Source organism: Anopheles coluzzii, chromosome 2 (assembly GCF_943734685.1).
Source record: "Anopheles coluzzii chromosome 2, AcolN3, whole genome shotgun sequence".
In the NCBI taxonomy this organism is placed as follows: domain Eukaryota; kingdom Metazoa; phylum Arthropoda; class Insecta; order Diptera; family Culicidae; genus Anopheles; species Anopheles coluzzii.
The window spans coordinates 100,632,037-100,650,614 of record NC_064670.1 but is presented as its reverse complement, the minus strand read 5'-3'; the positions used below and the strand labels follow the sequence as shown (position 1 = coordinate 100,650,614).

Here is an 18,578-nt window from a genome sequence, read left to right as displayed (position 1 = left end):
TTATGCGGGCAGCAGGTGTCAAACGATGCGTAGGCACCACATAAACTTACGTCACCAGTCGGCTCTCGAGGCTTTCTGAGCAGGCGTTCTGATAAAAGCACCAGGGGGACCAGCTTGAGTTCACCCGAAACACACCGCTCCTACTTCTGCGATGGGCGCGAGGAATAATCTGCTTTGCAAATGTAAACCGATACCGAACGACCGGCACTAATTACGGCCACGGTGGTGGAAGTTTTGGCGTACGGCAGCACTGGCCAGCGCATGGCGAATGGCATGACGGCACGGCACTACACACACACACACACACATGCACACGCTGTGTGATGGTGGTCATGGCTTGCCATGAACCACAGGTCCTGGCAGAGCCCCGTCATGCCCAGTGCCATTACAACTGTTCGTTCGACTGTGTGTGAGCGACTGAGTGTTGTGTGCAATCGTTCCGTAGTGGAAAGGGAAAATTGTAATTTCACGCTCGAACAATTAGCATGCCACTTCCCTATGGTTGGGAGTTTTTTTTTTTTTTTTTTGCTATTTCTTCGCAGGATGGCAGAGAAGGGAGATAGATTGGGAGTTTATGGTGTTGTATCCAACCCAAACCACAAACGAGCTACCGGAATCGATACGCAGCGGAAAAGCTTTCCGATAGATGGACGAACTAGCTGGGGAAGGGTTTTGAGGGGTGACATTTGTGTTTCAATACAGTAAATTGTTGCTTGCTCTAAACCAGCAGCGCGGACACACTTGAGTGGGATGATATATTACACAATAGTTTTTTTTCCTTTTTTATATAACAATTTCCTTATTAAAGTGAAGCTCTCAAAGTACGTTGGAGAGATCACTTCAACGCTTGGTGTACGTGCTCGTATCTAATAATACAAGGAAATTTGCATTCCGTAGTAACTCATTACGCCTCATCATACTGTTTCTGTCGCTCTGACTACGTAATGACGTACGCTCATCCTCCCCTTAACCCCTGCAGTCCCCGTAAATGATGCTTCCCGATACACGGCTGCTTATTAATATTCATTTTGCACCACAACCCCATCCTATTGCGTTCAATTGACAAAATGTAGGGGAAGGTAGGTAAAGACGGACACGTTAAGGGAAATGTTAAAAATCTAGGGATATATAAGTGCAACGACCATGAAAATGTGCATACACTATCTGACACTCATGTTTTATCAGAAAATATGTTGAAGCTTTTGAGTTTCCATCAATTCTTGCGTTTTTTTAATGAATGAAAAACATGGTCTTTTTCGTGCAGTTTTGAAATGTTCGGGTAAGACGGACACCAGATATGGGAAAGATGGACACCATGAAGGGTAAGATGGACACCTGTAGAAAAGGTTAGAAAGTGAAGAGTTTTACAGTATTTTAACAAATTCTAACGCTTTCCACGTCCTGGTACGTTTATAAACCAATTCTTGGCCTATTGCAACGGCGATTCATTCAGCCATTAATTTAGGAATTGTAAACGGCGCTTGTAATATATCGTAGAATGCAGCATCTAAAGCATTATTGACATATCGTGAAGCTAACGTTGCTCCAGCTTACAGAACAACAGCCTAGAACTTCCTTTTAGGAAATTACTCCACAAAAAGTCCACGACCTCAGTATTTATGAGGGACTTGTTAATAGTTTAATCCATTTTCCACCATGTCAAAATTTAACATTGGATTTTTGTAATCCCATAGAATTTCTCATCTATTCCTGAACAATGTCGTATAAATGCCTCATCTTTTTATTGCTTAAAGTTGTCCAAGTCGTGAGAAGATATTGGATTTCGTGAAGCGCCTCGTCAGCTTCGAGCGAGTAATAGCATAACGAATGGCTACTATTTTGACCGGTGTTTCATTTCTCGCTTATTTCAATACTTTCTCTAGTTACTGATTGATTTATAGCATCGGAATACCCTTATTTAAGGTATTAGAAGAAATATATTCATCACCAATTGATATAAGAAGTAAAAACATCAATAAATTCGGTGTCCATCTTTCCCTACAACAAGGTGTCCGTCTTTCCCGCTTTGGTGTCAGAATGTTTAAACCACCAGAAAACAATATTTTGTATTGCTTTTATTCTCGTTCTTTCGCCAGTTTTTTCATTAATGATTACGACAACCCATTCATGAAATAAAACTTCCGGAAATATAAACAATACAAGTTGTAGAGCTTAAGATCGGCAGTGGTCAAATTAGATCCACAAGGGTGCACATGATTGAAAATTTGTTTTGTTCGTGGATTTAACCAATTTTATATATATTATGCAAAAAATGTTCTCAAATGTGTTGTTTTACCTTCAGTTTGGATTCTACATTGTTGAATTACTCGAAAATTACCTTTTTCATGCATTTATGAGAAGTGTCCGTCTTACCCACAGTGTCCGTCTTTACCTACCTTCCCCTACTCCGTTTACGTCAACACCATCTGTGGTTGTGGTGGGGTAGCGATTATCACACGAGATGCTTTCATCAGTGCACACTATCGGATCGATCATATCGCGGAAGAATAACTCTATTTTGCATGCATAACTATCGACAACATTCAACCTGCGCTGCGCTAACATCTCCTTCTTGTACTCTTGCTGTTTCTTTCTTTCTCCACAGAACCTTGGCACGGTAATTGCTAAATCATGAGCATTTGGGAAAAGGACCTTTCTACCCTTCCTGCTGGTGCCGAACAATACCACCGAACACACGTGGCATAGTTGAGTGAAACATGAACGGAAAAGTGCCCAGAAAGATGCGAAAAACATGTGCTTGAGAATGAATGAAGACACAACACAACGGGCAACGGGAGACACTCTTATCTTGCCAAATCTGGATTCTCTGTCCATCAAATCTAAAACTATTAAAATATCATCCAATGCGTTCGAATTGAGCCGGCCGGTGGCACAGAATATGCTCCGAAGCTTCGGCGTATCCAAAAAATATCGAAAAAAAAAAACTCATCGTGTGCTGGCAAGGGTGCGGTGCTTTCAAACTTATTTTAGCATGATTGGACGCCCCCGAAAGAGTGTGAACATTCCGTACCGATTACGGAACTTACGGAAACGAAGGTGTGGCAAACTATACTTGGGACGGGCAGCTTCGTCTTGCCTTATTAAGATGTTGTTTTTTGTTTAAAAAAAAAAGCTTGTCAAGCGCGTGACTGGTACTGGTTGATGTTGTTAGTCGTCCGCACGCCCTCTCAACCCCACTTTTATCACCGACGCAACCGTGCAGAGCAAGTGAATTGCGGCTTGGTTCTGACGCCTGGTGCCAAGTGTCCCCGGGCGGTGGTGGTTTATGAATGTGGCGGTGTTAAATTATCCATTAGATAAAGTGATCGAGCACCGCGGCGACATCCCATTTCCCTTTTCACTCAATTGTTTCTCTGCTGTTTTTTTTTTGTTCTGTTTGCTTCCATTTTGCCACACTCCTACTCTCTCGTACCTCTCGTGTAACGTGTGTGTTTTTCTCTCCGTTTTTCCTAAAAGGTGGGGTTACTTTTCGTGTCGTTCCCCGCAGTGAGCGGCGGCCAGTGTTTGCAGTGTTGCGGCAGCGTTTGAAAGGAGATTGATTAAATGGTGGTGCATTAGCATAATACCTTTGTGTGTCTGTGTGTGTGTGCGTACGTCAGTGTGCCTACAAGTGTGTGCGATTTATAGTGCGGGTTTGTGTGTGTGTGTGTGCGTGTGCCTCTCGTGTGATGTGATACAACAAGGAGGCGGCCGAGAGGCAGCACCTTCGAGCACCTCTTCCATGCGGGTGGCCAGTGAAGCGGTGGCCAGTGTGTGCGTGTCTGTGTGAGTGATAATGTAAGGGTTTATCAGGGTGTAAGTGTGTGATAAGTGTGTGGCAAAAACCAAAACCGAAAAAGGACGCCACCAATGAAGTGCTGGTCGTAGGGAAGAATAACCGTCAGCGTCTCAAGGAAGGTGCGTCTTCAGACTGTGCAACGATTGTGAAGTTCGATACGTACGGAAAAAACAAAAAGAAAGCTGTCGATATAAAATGTAAGTATATTGTTAAAAGGTTTAAACAAATGTCTGTATATGCATTCACACCGTTTGCGCTTCGTCAGCAGACAGAGGAAACGAGCTTACATTTGGAAAATTGATGAGAGCAAATCGATCGTTCAATGAGGATGTGCTGATTGCATTATTTAAGCATTAATCGACAGCGGTGTCAAATGATTACGGACGGTCCATTCCAGTTGCGTTAACGTTTGCCCTTGCTCATGCAATCGTAATAGGCCGCTCGATAACAGTTGACTCTTCCCCATCCCATCATTTGCTGCTATATCTAGGTGGAATGGGATTTATTTTTAAATTTCGCAACGAGATTACTGACCAAATCCTGTTGCTCGCCAATGCATTCGTAAGTCGGTTAATCCGAGATTGATTAAATATCGAGGCCACGGGCGACACTGTGTGACACTGTCGGTCATTTCATAATCGTACTAAAGCTAAAGTGTGGACATGTGTGAATCGGTGGCAAGGTTGGGGTACAATGTAGCATTTGTTACAACGGTTTGGCAGCGGGATTGAGAAACACGGACGTGGTGATTGGTAACATTATGGCCAAATCCAGTTGGAAAATGTCATGTAAATATGCAATAAAATCGAAAGCATTGAAGCAACGACCGTAAAAGTAAAAGCTTCATACTCTTCTCATTCTTTCGTTCCTTCTTTTTCATTTGTAAAAGGTCTATTAGATTAGACCGTAAAACTGTTCCACGGCATTGAAGCATTTGCGACATTGTACTCGATCGAATGAAGATTTTCAGTAGTGGAAATTAGTTTTAATCTTAGTTTAACTTCAATTTAGAGGAATAATCTGTAGGTGTGACAAGGCTCGGTAATTAGTAACAGTGATTTCAGATCATCATGCCCGTCATGGGTTCAATCCCCAAATAGACCGCGCCGCCATACGTAGGACTGACTATCCTGCTATGGGGGGGAATCAATTAGTCACTGAAAGCCAAGCCCACAAGTGGGTACAGGCAGGCCTTGACCGACATCGGTTGTTGAGCCAAAGAAGAAGAAGAAGATTTCAGATCGAATCTGAGCTGAATCGACTCTTTACTCTTTTCATGCATTAAATAGTGTAGGTTGGAGCTTTGTATATCAACACAAGTAGTAAGCACTAACAAATGAGAGTAGTGATACACTGCGAATCTTCTGAAACTATAAATACAGCAAGAGGATGCATCAATTTTCCCTTGTCATCAACTTTATTATTAGAGGTGTGCTCCAAGAACCAGAACCGTACGATTTATTTTAGATCATTCTGAAGAACGAACGGCCTACGTTTTTCGGTTCTTTATAATTCATAATGTACTGAGTTGTTCATAAAATGCACGTCCTACCCATCGTAATAAAGAACGACCTGCTCTACCAAATAATTTTGATGTTGGATCAACTGAACGAAACAATCGTGATTCACGCGCTTTTTCTTCTTCTTTGGCACAACAACCGTTGTTGGTCAAGACCTGCCTTTACAATGAATGGCCTTGGCTTTCGATGCCTTACAATTCACGTTCAGTTCATCTAAATGAAGGAACCAGTGCGTTCGCGATCATCAAAATGAACCGAATTGCTCAAGCCCAATTCTTATGCGTCAAGTTTGTTTCTTTTCTATTGATATTCCTTCCTCTTCTTTTCAAATATTTGCATACTAAACGCTAGAGATTAGTATTTTACTAGCCTTTTTGCCTGCACTGTTTAATGATTTAGGATAGTACAGCTCACATAACAACGAGTTAGCGTGTAATGTAAATGGTTGAACGGTGTTTCAGATGAGAATCGAACCTGTCTGTGCAAAGGTCTTGTGGCTGAGAAGTCAGTGCGTCTATGCATTAAATCATCAAGGCTTTCTTGGAAACTGAGATACAAACGCATATAAAAAGTTCATTCAAGCGATTCACTTGCTTCACTTTTTAGCTTTATACAGCTGCACCCAGAATTTTATTTCTTAAATAGACAGAACACCGTTTTTTACGCCTCAAACACACAAACGCACACAGCTATTCCACACATGAGTTCAATGTAGTTCCGTTGCCAGTAGTTTCAGTTACTAGGTCATAAAGTTGGTCCTATCGCACGAAACAGAATGGGGAAGGGGGGACCGACCGGTAACATAACCATTGCCATACCCAACACGGCCAGGGCACTGGGCGACCACAAAACGATCCCTTTGGGGAGTGGAGTGACAATGCCGCTTGCCTTCCCTCCCTACCGCTCCCTGTGGCATGCAGGGAATGAACTTTAGTCGTCTTCGAGACATGCAGTGCCCGAGCCTCTCCCCATTCGGCTGGGATGTTATATTGGCCACGTTCAGTGGCGGAAGAAAGCCAGTCTTGCCAGCATCAGCGGCAGCAGCATTACTGCCAGCTGTGGGATTTTACCGAAACAGCACTTGGCAGGAAGAAAGTTTGCGTCGTTCCCCCGAATCCCCCCGCTTTTTGCACTTGGGATGTACACTGGAATGCAATGGACGACCTTTGAACGTAAGCATGAGCGCCGGTTTTCCCTCCCCGTGGAGATTTAGCGGCGGGCACATTGGCATGTAATGCAAAAACTAGCAGCGCAACCCCTTTTTATCTTTCCCCTGGTGAAGATGCGTTTCGGATGCGTCTTCCCCCTCCCTTGCCTTGGGGTGTAAAATGGGACGAACCCAACCGGGAATGATGTACGACATCCGCATTTGCCCAAAGTTCGGGAAGTTTGCCGTGCTTTTGCAGTCGCAGCAGCCGGTTCAAGTGAGGGGAGCGCCGGTTCTGTCAACTACTGATGCAACGCTTAAACGTAATCCTTGGGACGCGCCGCATCGAAAACGGAAAGAATATCACTCAATAGAGTTTCCTGTGCTACTCCTTTTTTTGCTTTTGCTGCTGCTGCTGCTGTTGTTGTCGTTGGTGCTGGCAAGTGAACGCAGTTTTCGGTATGACGGGGGTTTTATTACAAGAGCCCTGCTTCGAGAGGATACAGAGAAAGAGGGAAAGCCTCTCGGATCGGATATTACAGCACACACACACACACACAAATGCAGATATTGTGTTTCGGAAATGGCTCCTTGCTGGGTTGGAAATGAATTCCACGAAGGCTGGAAAGGAGCAGGGTCTACAACTGAGATAATACCGTCGGTGGCGGCGAGGCTTACTTTCTTGGCACCCTTTGAGGCACTGAGCCTTCCTTACGTCAATGTCAGAAAGTAGTCAGCGGCCTGATAGCGTTTGGCAGACTGGGCGACGGTAAATTTCATGACGATATTTCATAATTTTCCAGCCCTTTTGCAGCACAAATTCTAAATGGAGATGAGACAGTGGTTAGCAATGGGTTTTTTTTTGTGGTGAATCTAAAGAACAACTACTATTTTATTCTGCTTTATGCTAGCCCTATTTAAAGTGATCATTAAAGAAGGGTAAAATATCATTCAGACATGTTTATCGTAAAGCGCGTTTTTATTCGCCCATCGTCTGGCTCTCGCGGTACGTTTTGCAGCTATTTATTTATATTTGTATACTGTGGTGTGTGGTCGCAGCGTTGGCCAACGTCGAGATTAGTGTGCACACACACACACAGAGGAAAACAAGAGAAAAAAAACGACTGCAGATAGTGTTACATCCGTTCCGGTACAGCACAATTTCCGTGCCTCCCGGTTATCCCGGTTCCGCTTCGGTGCGTTGTGCTACATGAACTACACTATAAAAAAAAAGAATCTCGCGAAGCGCTTTTCTCACATCCTAAATAGTCGAGCGAGAGGAGGGAAATAAAGGAAGCAAAAAAGCGGTTAGTGCCAAACGAGAGAAAGCCGCCTTAATCCAGCCGGGAAATGAAATTGCAATGTGTACTGGTGTATTTAATTCTTGCACCCCAAAAACCTTCGGCCCAAAAACGGGGCCGGGTGTTGTGTTGGTGTGTCTATTATCTACGACTTGCGGCTGCGGCTGCGGCTGTGCGGCATGAGTGGCCCATTTCAAAAGGCTTAGAGACCGGTTTGGTGGCGGAAAATGAAGCCCATAGTGTGGATACACAGTGTGCGGATCGCGGGGTCAAAAGCTGCCGGGAGCCTGCCGGAAGAATAAACTTGCCTGCTCGTCGCCCCGTCCGTCGATGCTGATTTTCTCTTTTCATTTTATACATCTCTCTCTCTCTCTCTCTCTCTCTCTCTCTCCCTCTCTCTTATCTGTTTCTCTCTTTTGTGTGTTTCAATTGTCCTTTTTTGTCGTTTTGTTTTTGCTGCACAAAAGTGGCTGGCTGGGTATGCCTCGGGTGTAGTGCTCCGGTCGGTACGAGCCCGTACTCGCACGATGAGCCGGACGTACGTAGGATGCGCACGAAAATAAAACCAGAAGATAGAGATAATTATCTCCCGTTTCACTACCGCAGCCACTCACACTCCTTACACACCATACCACAAAGTCGGCGTAATTTTCACTTTCATGCTGCTTGCAGCTGAACCAAGAACTACAAGGCAAGCGTGCCCGCAGAGCGGAAACATAATCCCCTCGGCCAGCGTGGAGAGATGGTTTGAGTGTGGTGGCCCTGCCCTGCTCCCTGACGATGCAAACAACCCGTCCAATTCTGTCTGTGTGAGTGTGTGTGTGTGTCTGCCCTCTCAAAAAGCTCTTCCTGGCGCGTCTTTGATGGATCTCTGTTGCCAAGAGCGTCCCACGAAAGCGCAAAAAGAAATCATACATCTCGTTCCATTGCATAGTTCGTAAGTTTCTGGGTGCTCTTTTTTCTGTACTCGTTCCCGTTCCGGGTACTACTTGTTCGTGGAAAAGTTTTTCTGCAAGCGTTTGGAGTGGTTGTGCGCCGGGAAGGAAGAATAAAAGTTCTCAAACAATGCTCCATGGAAGGGGCAAAGTAGTTTTGGGCCACAGTTCACGTTTTCGTCTTCTTTTTTTTTTTTGGGTGCGCATTTTCATTAAGCGTCTACCCTGCGTCTGGTGGGTGGAAATGAGTTTTTCTTTCTCAGCGTTTTTTTTTTGTTGGAAGCGGGAAGAGGTTATTTTTTAGTAAATGTTAATCATCATCATAGCGGAAGCAAAGATTTGCAGAAACTTGTACGGCATGCAGCACGCGGACGCAGATGTTGAAGTGCAGATTGTAGGCGCAAGATTGCAAGTTTTTGCGTTTAGGTTGAAATTCAGTACTTCCCCACGGATGTGTTGGCCATGTCTGTGCAGCCATTTCCAACTCACCGCTTTATAGCTATTTGTAACGAGTTTGAGTTAGAGACCCAGTTCGCCTTCGCTTCATCTTGCCGCGAGAGTAAGTCCACCAAGTAAGGCAGCGGCAAAAAACTGACGACCTCAAATAAGCCGGGATTGCAGGACAATTAGCCCAATGCCTTAATGCCGCCGCCACCCACAGCCGACTGCCGGGAAATGTTTTATGAGCGTGCGCGCCACCCCGTAAGCCGACTTTATCGTCGGCACAATTAAAGTTACGGCAGAGTGGACTTTGGGCGATGATTTATGAAATTTGTACCGTCGGCTGTACGCGTGTGTGTGTGTGTTTGTGGGTGGCAAATAAGGGAGTAGACCAAAGCTGTGTGCACATTTCCCGCGAATCGTCGGCCCTCTTCCTGCACGACCGCAGCTTTTGAAGCTTCACCACGAGAAGGATTATCTTCCAAGGGACTCGAACCTTTACCCCCGTACTTCGGCTACCGGGACTGTAAGCTAGAGCTACATGAGCTTTGTGTGTCTCCTGTCGGTGTGTTTGTGTGGTTTTTGTCCGCTGTAGCTGGCCTTTCGACCGCCAAACAGCTCCGTTTGGCATTTCGAACCACACCACAGCTGTGACGGGCGGATCGATAGAAACAGGGTGCGGTAATAAATTTTCCGAGATTGCAATCGATGAATATCACTGCCTTGCTCTCCCTTCTCCCCTCCTCCCCTCAGTCCCCTGCACTGTGGCACTCAAGGCTCCCCGCCCCCACCCGGTACCGGTCGGCCTAGTGTATAAGGCGTTCTTATTAATAGCGCAACACCAATCGGAAAGGTAGGTTTTCGCCCTGCATTATCTCCATTGGACTTTATGTGCTCTCGCCATCTTGCTTTCCCACACCCGTTGCCTCCTCCATGCTAGACGCAAATGATGAAACGCATCGGTGCTGGAGGGTTCAAAGGCGGTACCACTGCGCTAAAAATAGCTCGGAACTCATTCAGACCACTATCAGGTGGGTGGTGCCGTAAAACAGTGAAGGCCAATCGGAAGGCACACTGATAGGATGGGCACTGCGATTTGAGGAAAGATTGGCAATTATTTAGAGGCAAATTTCCAACAAGTCTTCTTTCACACCCAAGGGGGACATGGTTGAATTGCAAAACATTGAAATAATTTTGCTTTTGGACAGTTTATGCGTAGCGTTTGCAAATTACGAAAGTACCGCAAAACTGGATTTGGCATGGAAAAATCAATACGCTCGGCACCGTCTCCTTCCCACACCGCAACATGCTGCTTGTGTCTTCGTTAGGGCAGAGAGACCTTCACTTTAGGCCTGAAGGTCGCTAACCGTAAATCAAAGTGTCTTTTTCTCTCACTCTCTAGGTGCTCAAAATAGCTCTAGTGCCTGGTGGAGCACCTGGTTACACTGCCCTTCGAGAAAGCCTTTACACCTTCTTGCTGTACGGGGGTGGATCCGGCAGGACCGGAAAGCCCACACAAACACCACAGAGTCTTTGGTAAATTATGTTGCACTTTGTGGCGCTGTGTTTTTTTTCTCCACCCCCGCAAGTCAATTTGCGGACGCCTTATTTGCAGCGCTCACGTGGTCGACCCAAAAACCGCCTCCCCTTGTACACCAGAACAAATCATCATGTAGTACACCATCCCCGCGTTCGCTCTCCTCCGCACTGTGCAATCTCATGCTCGGCGGAAAACTCGTCACCGTCCGCGTTGGACCGTGGTTTGCTGCGTAGCGCAAACAGGGAAAATCACCCATTTGTTTCCTACGCTCTTTGGGGTCGTAGGTGCAGCTAATGCCACCACCAACACGCCCCCCCCCCCCCCCCGGTTCCTTCGCCCTCCATTCGGGATTGTGCGCGGATATTTTAAGACATTCAGCTGGCGGTCTCTTTCACACGCTCTTTCCAAAAATACACACTCAATCAAATGAATCGGGCGGCCGGCCGCGTGTGTGTGTGTTTGGCCAAGAGCCGCTGCTGCTGCTGCTGCTGCGTGTGTTGCGGATCGTACGCGCGAAAGGTGCGCACCGTCGTTATTTGTTGTGCTCGCGGATCAAAAGGGAGCGCGCAATGTTTTATGCGCTGCCCGTGGTTGCCTTCTGCCTCGTTCTCCGCCCTTCCGGTCCCTTCGTGTAGCATCTTGCGGCACCGATGACGGAGCGATGGGAAGCAGAAGCCCTGGTTGCTGGTTGAGGAATTTTATCGATTGATACACTTACACTTCTGATAGTGTGCGTTTTCTTCTGATTTATTTCATTTTTTCCTATTTTAATACACTCATGAAGATCATGAAGAGAAAATCACATAAACGTACATGATTCAATTACCAAAGAGTGTGTGTAATGAAACCGTTTTATCATTTCAGTTTGAATGTCTTTCATCAAACTGCGCCCCACAAACTCTTTTGTTTTCTTGCTACACCATTTTCCATCAACATCACGCAAACGTTCCAATTCCAACTTCTCCATCATGCTCTGCTCTCCTTTATCTCCTTCACAGCTCATATTTCATACATTTTGTTTTGCGGTTTTTGTTTTGACCTACTACTGCGTCCCGTGTCGCGTTACCCGATGTGCATTGCGCTCCTCCGACCGGCGGGCCACTGCATTCAACACGTGCGTAAACAACCGGTCCGATCGCCGCGAGACGCTTTTCCATTTCCATTCCCCGCACACACACGCACACACACCAGCTGGGCTATTTATTGTGATCGCGGGGGCGCGCTCGCTTGCCTCTGTTTATTTTCCTCCTTGCTGTAGAGTATAGTGTAGTGCGCGAACGTAACGCGAGCAGCTTTAAAAAATATTATTTACAGTCACTTTGGTCCAAAGGGGGGGAAGGTGAAGCGGGCGGTTGTAGTAAAACGTATCCAATTGGGAATTGCGCTGGGAAAGTGAGGGATGCTTTGTTTGAGGGGAGGGTCGGGTTGATTTAAATACTCTCCCGCTCTACGATTGGGCGCTCGCATACTGCTACGCAAACGATGGAAAAAAAATGCGCCTTGATGATGAAATGAATGGTGCTTTGATGTGTGAAAATAGGGAATGGTTTTTATCTATTTTATTTTAAACGAGGGAAAAACCTACCAAAGAGTCATTGGGTGCTACGCTTTAAGCGGTTCGTTTGAGGTTATGCTCATGGTGAACAAGGCGCAATTAATGCAACGCTTTTTAGTTTTTTTTTGTCACTAAACGCCATTCAACTCCTCTTTTGGCCTTTCAATCGTCCTGTAATGTGTTTTTCGTCCTGTCATAACTTTTACGAGCACTGTGTCATAACATCATTCATGTACGGTCTGCTTGTGTAATGGTGTTCCCTTTTCGACATTTACGAACGACAATTGCAATATGTAGCGAAAAAAATGCCATTTACGAACCACAAAACAATGCAGAAAATCCAGCTTCAGTCGGTTATTTTCGCCCACCCATACGTTTTATTTCGTTTTATTTTGCCAATGCTGTTCTCCCTCAGTTGGGGGAGCGTTCTTTTTTTTTGTTTGCATTTTTCAAATGCATTTTTCACTGTATGGCCCACCCCAAAATGACGGGCCCAATCCAGCGCCCGGCCAGAACAATTCGGCCAGAAAGCTCGTTCTTTTTAGCATTCACAAACGCGTCCACACCACATACTCATAAATGCTGATATTTATGCATCGAGTCAGAAAATGCTGTGGCCCATTTTTTAATACACCTTGCGCCACACACACTCAGGCTACCCCGTTCGCCGTGCCGCTACGACACACGAAATAAATGCAGTTTTGCAGGATTGGGTTGGGTGGTACGTGTCCGTGTGTGCTGCTGCTCGCGTAGCTTTTGGTTGAGTTGCTTGCTGCACCGAAATGATATGCATGGAAGAATTGAATGTTGTGCCAGAGTTTGGCGCATGACCTGTGACGCTGTGCCCACACACACTAGCTGGTGCATATGTGGTGCATGTGGTGAGAGAAATTGGTACCCGCAACAGCTGCCCTTTTTCGTTCGCAATAGGTTTATTTGTGAGAGCAACAGAAAAAAGGAAGGAAGGCGAAACAAATACAATTAAAAATGTATCCCTACTGCAATGGCCCATCGTGGTGCTGGTGACACTACGTTCCAGCATAACCTGGTACTGGACAACAGTGGAAAAAATACATAAATGGAGAGATGTCCTCAAAATTTGTTTCCTAAAACTACCGTCCAATAACAATTGGAAAGCAAAATAATAAAACCGGTACAGCGTTGCCAGTGTGTGTGTGTGTGTGTGTGTGTGTGGGGCGAAGGATTATAATATGAATTTATATTGATTTTTATGCTCCCGGCGCCCATTCGGTGTGTGGTGCGTGGCGCACTGAAATAAGAAACCGGCCAGAGTAAACAGTGCACTAAAACGCAAACCGACCGGACGGAACGACGTTCGCTAAAATATCAACTAATGCCACCGGCCACCAGCGTGTTTCAATGAACCTGGGCAAACATTACGATTGCCCTCATTTGCCTTTATGTGTGGCGTGTGTGTGTGTTTGTGGGATGGGGAAGGGGACACGGTTCATTTCCCTTCGCCACTCGATCCATTTTATTGGTGCAAACGAAAAATAGTCGTAACGGTTAAGTGCAACCGATGGGAGGGGTTGCCCTGCAGATCGCCAGCATTTGTGGAGAAAAGCACGGGAGGTTTGAGACCGCATCCAACCAAAACAATGCACTCGCCCCCCCACCCCCGATAGAATGTCAACAGGGGGAAAAGACGACGGGGAAAAAAGGAAAAACGCAGCCGTAAAAGCAGCATCTACACGAAAACTGCATTGAAAAGCTGTGTGTTGTGCACACCAGTTCTTCACACTACTCTGGCGCGCTCTCTGTATGGTGTGTATCGACGTTCGACTCGCCAAGAAAACGACCCGCCGAGTGGGGTTCTTTCAGTCAGTCAATGGTTTGTGAAAATGGTTAGAAACACAAACGGCGGGCTAATAAAGACGAAACTGGAGCGAAAAACTGCTGCCGGAAATGAATCCGACGCTGGGTGACATTTCGTATAAAATTGTTGCAGATATGGCTTGCAAGGAGGATGCGGGAGAGGAGGTAACAGGGGTTGAAAATGGAATTGGATGGATTTTATATATTTTTTCGTTTTTTTTTGCTGCGGTGGCTGCTGGTTGCAGTGCAATAATGTGTAAGAGTCGCTGAAGGGCACAACCACACATCGAAGCGCCAAGCGAAGCAGCAGAGCAGTGAAGCAAATGGGTGGTTTTCTTACAAGCTGAAGAAATGTGTTTTTCAGTACACACACACACAGATGTGTGCTGCGTCAGCATGTTGTTGTCGCGGATGTATGCCCCCCTCCCTGCGGGTGATGGGACGCTGGCTGTGGTGACCTAAGCACAAATATGTACTAGCGTTTCCATCACCAGCGGTGTGCAAGATTTCAGTTGAACTTTCACCACTTACTCATTTTCTTTTTTTTTTTTTGCTTCCTATCGGGGGAAGAAAACTTGCTCGAGCAAAAATGGTAAAACGCTGCGGTTCATACCTATGGTTTGATTAACCCGTGGCAGCAACAGCACTTTAAAGTCATTTGCAATTGGCACTTAAAGAAACAAAGTTAGATGACTTTCTGGGTGCAAAATGGTAGTTCGCTTGCGTTGCATCACGCTATATTATTATCGCGAGGTTTCGGTGGGTTTCAACTAGTGATGTGCTAACTGGAGTGCAACTACGACTCGGGTCCGATACCGGAACCAATAGTTCCGTCTGGGGTTGGAGTCGTCCGGAGTAGTCTGGAGATGGCCGGTGACGGAGTCATCCGGAGTCGTCCGAAGTCGTCGCAAGTCGTCCGGAGTCCGAGTCATCTGAAGTCGTCCGGAGTTCGGCGGAGTATTCTGGAGTCGTCCGGAGTCGGCCTTAGTCGTCTGAAGTCGTCTGGAGTCGTCATCCGGAGTCGTCTGGAGATGGCCGGTGCCGGAGTCATCCGGAGTAGTCCAAAGTCGTCCGGAGTCATCCGGAGTCGTCCGAAGTCGTCCGGAGTCCGGAGTCATCCGAAGTCGTCCGGAGTTCGGCGGAGTCGTCTAGAGTCGTCCGGAGTCGGCCGGAGTCGTCTGAAGTCGTAGTCATCCGGAGTCGTCTGGAGTCGTCTGGAGTCGTTGTCATTCGGAATCGTCTGGAGTCGTAATCATCCGGAGTCGTCTGGAGTCGTCTGGAGTCGTCTGGAGTTAGCCGGAGTCATCCAGAGTTGAAGTCATCCGTAATTGTCTGGAGTCGTTCGGATTCTGAGTCATACGGAGACGGAGTCGAAGATAACATGCCAAGAACATTGGACTACGGCCGACTTCGGACGATTTCAGCCGATTCCGCATGACTCCCCGGACGATTCTGGAAGAATCCGGGTGACTCCAACTCCGGACGACTTCAGATAATGCTGGGTAGATCTACCTTCCGGAGTCGGTTCCGAAATTTTCGGAGTCGGATAGGAGTCGACTCCGGATTTTTGCCAACTTAACTCATCACTAGTTTGAACAATTCACAATGCGCCTTTATGTGTGTGTGTTTTCCACCCAGATGCATGTCGATTGGAGTAATGATGCAAATTAAAACACTTTGCCAATGCGCTGATTATTGGTGAATTACTTCGTGCTCGAACGAAAACAATTCCAGCCGCGAACAATTGCAAGTTTTGCAAAACGGTTTTAGTAGACGTGACTGGCAAGTTGGCACGCAACCGAATACTGCTGAGGTTTCGGTTGTGCCTTTGTATGCGTTTCAAAAATAGAAATTCAATCATTTCTCGTGTGCGTGTGTGTGTGTGCAAAATAACGAAAAACTGGTTGAAACTTTCAACCCCTTCATTTTGTTTCGCGCACTGTCTCGTTCTCTCTCTCTCTTTAAGTACAACCGAACCGGATGAGTGACATTTATCTCGAGGAAAGTAATTTTATCACGCACTCTGCATCTTTTTCGCCTTCCCTTCCCCCGCCTCTTACAGTGTGTGAAGCTCCCATGGCCCCCTAATAAACACATTCATTACGCTGCGGAAGGAACAACCATTACGGAGTGCGCGCGAGAGAGCGCCACCATAAATGTCAGAAGATGGGCCTGGAATATGGCATGGGCGCCTTGGTTCCTTGCCCACATCGTCCCGTCCCTCAGCCGCACGGTGAATGTCATGAAATTTTTCAAGATTAGTACCAGCGGGGCAAATCAAAACCCGGAGGGACAGGGGGTGCGAGTCATCCGGACGAAATTTACCGACCTCATAAAAAGCTCATTTCTTCCGTCGTCGTCGCCGTCGTCAAACAGGGCAATGGTTTCGGGCCTCAAATCCGTCGCCCTTTGGGTGCAGGCAGCTGGCGATGGTGGTGGCGGTGGTGGTACACAATTTATTCCACTATTTCCAATCGATTTGGCCGAAAAAAGTGTGCAATTAATTTTCCCCAAAACCGGGGCAAGCATAGCACGCGGCGGGTGAACCCCAGTGTGACAGTTCCGTTCCGGCAGCAGCACGTAAATCCCGGAGTCATTTATATAAATATTTTCCATCCCCGTGCCCTCCTTCCCCATACTGCCAATGGGAAAAGCGAGAGCTACGTTTGAGGTTTTATTGGTCCGTTCACGCTCATTCACGCTCTTCCAAAAAGGATTAGTTTGAAGCGGTCGCTCGCGGTGTGCGCAATCCGCCATTTCCGTTCTGCGCTTGGCGGGGTTTGGAAATTTATAAAAATCGCGAGACGAGAGTGGAATGTTTTGTGGTCTTTTGGGTCTTTGGATCTTTGTTACTAAGATGAGATATAAATCAAACAAACATACACAAAAAAAATCCATGCTTAAGATCTTAAAACTTTGCCCACAATTTATTCATTTTGTCGCCCTATTCTCTCCCTCTCTCTCTCTCTCTCTCTCTCTCTCTCTCTCTTTGTCTCTTGATTGATTACTTTAGAATATTTCATTTTGCTGTGGCGTTCCAAAAATGGGCCTATTTTTCTTTTGAAATAAGCAAAAAACAAGACAAAGCCCCCGCTATCGTTGAACCACCTCTGTCACATACACACACACACACGATCGATAGGTGAGTTGTTGGTACTCGAGAAAACAGCCATTACCGTTGAAGAAAACTCGTGGAATGGAGAGATGTTTTTCTCTGTTTTTTTTTTTTTGTAGCCGCGTGTTCTCGTGTGGTGGCTGATTACCTTCCACTCCTATGCCAGAATGCCCGCAAAACCATTCAAATCATTCGTCTCGGGCGGCGGCCACGCCAATGGCTGAACAAAGCTTGGGCGTAGAAGAGAAGAAAAAAAATGGCACAAACAAGCGAATCAATTTCGTGTCCGCCCGCTGCTCTTCCACCAGGGCGCCATAAAGGGAGGCGCCACGAAGGGCCACCGGGTGGGCGGCTGGTTGATGCCAAACCCGGTTAGGCCTTTTCTTTCCATGTTTTTTCGGTTCGAATTGTACCAGGCGTTGGAGAGAGGAGGAGAAACCGGAGTTGATGTGATTTTTCTCCGCTCACTTCACGTTTTCAACTACCACTGTTGTTGTTGTTGTTCTTGTCGATTTACTCGTTCATCGCTCAAGATGCAGGCAAACAGTCACACACACACACACACACACACACACACACACACACGACACTCATACACATGCCCATCTATGTTAGGGGCAGATATGGCGCTGGTCGATGGCGCACTTAAAGAGTGTTGCGCGTTATCGCTTCCCCATGATGTGGCAGAACTCGCACACACATGCATGGACCAAAAGGGTTCCGATTATGACGCAAGGGTTTTTGCGCGCTTTCCAACGAGCGCAACGTGAAATCCTTTCAATTTCACAAATAGCATTGCCGCACAAACACATATGTGCTGGCTGTGGGTGTGTTTTTTTTTCCTTTTTTAGTTGAGCAAAAAGGTTTCTGTGGCCCCGCGAGCGACTGCGAACTCAATATTCTGTCATCAGCTGCTGCTGCTGCTGCTGCTGCTTGGGATCATGTTCGTTGGGGAGATGCTGGCGCACCAGTGGGTCTCAGCTTTCGCCCACGGTGCCACACCCTTTGACTGCGCAAACACACACACACACACACGGATACGGCAAACGAGTTTGTCAATAAAATGGTGCCGTCGTCGGCGTAGGCAAGCGACTGCAACAATTATTTACCCGATCTTTGGATGGTATGTTAGCACCGAAAAAAGCTTTACAGAAGCTACCAAGATGTTAATGATTTTGGAAGGTTTTACTGGTGTTTTTTTTTCGTTTTCAATCGGTACACTTAAAATAACGATAAAAGCAACGACAATGGCAAACAACTCTATCAACCTCGCAATTGTTACCGGCGCATTGTAATCCTCTCTCCTGCCTGGAAACCGTTGACCATTGTCGGCCCGATTTACGACGCTTTTTCCCCCATCCTTTTGCATGGCTTTTGTTGGGGATGGTG

The 18,578-nt window shown here is 46.5% G+C and overlaps 1 protein-coding gene across 8 annotated transcripts in view; it reads left to right on the top strand.

Moving 5' to 3' along the window:
* LOC120953587 (potassium voltage-gated channel protein Shab) overlaps positions 1 to 18,578 on the top strand; it is a 100,804-nt gene that overhangs the window by 9,389 nt on the left and 72,837 nt on the right. For all 8 annotated transcript variants that reach the window (XM_049607321.1, XM_040373685.2, XM_040373683.2 and 5 more), the window contains exon 2: positions 3,478 to 3,996. The gene's annotated coding sequence lies outside the window, so the exon portion shown is untranslated. The remainder of the gene's footprint in view (positions 1 to 3,477; positions 3,997 to 18,578) is intronic.